We start from the raw sequence: 2,594 nt of genomic DNA, 5'->3' as shown, positions 1-2,594 counted from the left end.
TCTCTCTCTCTCTCTCTCTCTCTCTCTCTCTCTCTCTCTCTGTCTCCCTCTGTCTCCCTCTCTCTCTGTCTCTCTCTCTCTCCTTTTTAAAGAGCAACCTGTATTATGTCTTAGCTATTTTTCTTGTTGCTGAAACAAAATACCCAATATCCAAAGTTCAGCGAGTGAAGATTTACTTATTTTGCAGTTTTTGTTCCTTATTGCTTAGCTCCAAGACACGTAGCATGGCAGATGGGCATCCTAGAGGAGAGTCGATGGCAAGGCAGGGTGGGCAGAGGCAGCAAGCAGCTAGTGACAAGTGGCAAGCAATGACCAACTACAGCCCTCTTTCCATCTCTCATATTTCATCCAGCTACCTGTCTTTCATCCTAACAGTGAATCATGAATCAATCCCAGCATCATGTACTTGATCTAAGCATCACACACACTAGATTTAACACTTCTGAACCCCCCCATGACCACAAGAGACTTTGAGGGGAAAACTGGATATTATGTATGTTTAGTAAATGAAAATTATATCTATGTAATGTATACAGTTGATAAGTTGGACACAGGCATGCAGCTACGAAATCATGACCACAGTCAAACCAATAGGTAGATCCATCACTTCTGAAAGTGTCCTGTCTTTTGGGGCCTTGCTGTTGTTGCATTGTCACAAGAGGCCTAAGCATCAGATTGATCATCTTCACATGACTTTAAGTGTGTGATAACAACTCTGCAGAATTGGTTCATCTTGCATAACTAAAATTTTATGACCATTGGATAGGAGCTCCCAGCTTCTCACTTCTTCTCACTGTGGTTGCCCCATTGTATTATCTGACTCTTGTGAGTCTGACCATTTTATGTACCTCATACTTCATAAATGGAGTGCTTATTTATTTTTCTCTGACAAGCATATTTCACTCAACATAGTATCCTCAAGGTTGCTTTCTTATGAAATGTAAGGATTTCCTATGTTTTTCAGATCCAGTGGTCATTTAGGTCACTCCTGTACCTTTTTGCTTTCACTGGTCACCCAGGTTTGGACATGAATGCTACAGATTCATGTGTAGTGCCGTGGTGATCTGTCATCTTGCCGTTAGCTTAAATTATCACAGAAATTGATTTTATTCAGAAGACTAAGCCCCAGTATCATTTTCTCTTTCCAGCTGAAATGCCTATCTTGATGGAAAATGAGTAAAGTTAAAAATCACCTTTTTGGTGAAATTAGTTTTTATGGAGAAAATAATTATAATTATTGAACATTGACACTTTAAAAATTATTTTTATTTATTTATTTTATTTTAATGACCAAAAAGACAAAATAGCAATGAAACATTTTAAAAACAGGTTAGTAGGACAGTTACAATAATTAATACATTGCATATTATTGTCTTCATAGTAGTTATTCAGAGGACAAGATGCAGACATGATATCTTTTCTAAACAATGTTAGTACAAACTTTCTTCTCAATGAACTAAAAGAAAGTAGCTGTATATCTATCCTATCTTTCTTATGTATACATATATACTTTTTCTTTTTACAACAAAATGGTCCTTTATACTTTTGCAAATTAGTAACATGTGACACTAGGTTGTCTTGTGACTAATAGTTGACCTTAACCAAACAGGATGTTTATCTCAGGACTGAGGTAGCTTTGTTTGCTTTAGGCTCTGAGGCCTAGTCCCACCTTCATACATTTGATCAATTTTCTAGCTTCTGTGGCTCCCACCATATCCTCCTTTTTTGTTTTGTTTTGTCAGAGATAGGTGTTCCATTGCAGCTAGAGGTGCTGTATTTCAAGAAATCTTTAAAGGACTTTTTCATACTTGATGCCAGTCCAAGGATTGTGGGTACTTGAATTCAGCAAAACAACCCAATATAGTCCAATAGTCCATAATAGTAGTGAGTTAACACAGCTGGCAATTGTGAATATTGACACTTTTAACTGCTGTGTTTTCAGCTCCATTTTTATAGCTGAGTAAACTGAGATGTACAGGAGTTCAATAGTTTTCTTAATAACACATAATTTGCAAGTGGTAGAACTGGGATCCAGAATAAGTGGCTCAGGTTTTAGCTACTGACTTAATCTCTTGGGGAACACATCTCAAGAAACTCAAGGAAATGTTTAAATCTCTTACAACTCTCATATTCTGCTATCATTTAAAAGGTGACTTCTTGCTTATTTCTGACTTTTAAATGGGGAAAAGATTACTAGCCTAGAGATCTATTAGTTAATTGTTTACCAAATGCCCCATTTATGGGTTGGTTTGGGCAGTATTATGCTTCTTCTGAGCTTCAGTGTTTCGAAGTCTTTCATTCAAAAACAGGTTGTTTTGTTTTAAACAAAGATCATTTAGTTATATCTGGATTGAACAACTCTAAAAAAAGATATGGTGCTTACCTGAGGCTAACAAAATAATTTGTGTTTTTTTGGAAAATGAGATCCAGAAAAACTACCCGTGTGTCAATACCAAAATCAAATGATGAAGGATCTACTATGAAATTTGCTTTCTCAAATAAAATGTAGTTCAAAAGAATAAATTCATTATCTTCCTCTTTTGGGGATACTTTTCATTAGAATGTAAAAATGATAGCTTATTTTGAATCATACA

General features: G+C 35.9%; 1 protein-coding gene across 5 annotated transcripts in view; it reads left to right on the top strand.

The window, feature by feature from the left end:
- Nucleotides 1–2,594, top strand: part of Inpp4b (inositol polyphosphate-4-phosphatase type II B) — an 872,970-nt gene that overhangs the window by 702,373 nt on the left and 168,003 nt on the right. The gene's annotated exons all lie outside the window — the stretch shown is intronic.

This window comes from Octodon degus, unplaced genomic scaffold (assembly GCF_000260255.1).
Source record: "Octodon degus isolate 3935 unplaced genomic scaffold, OctDeg1.0 scaffold00260, whole genome shotgun sequence".
Taxonomy (NCBI): domain Eukaryota; kingdom Metazoa; phylum Chordata; class Mammalia; order Rodentia; family Octodontidae; genus Octodon; species Octodon degus.
Note: the sequence above shows the minus strand (reverse complement) of the source record. Positions and strands in the feature narration are given on the sequence as shown.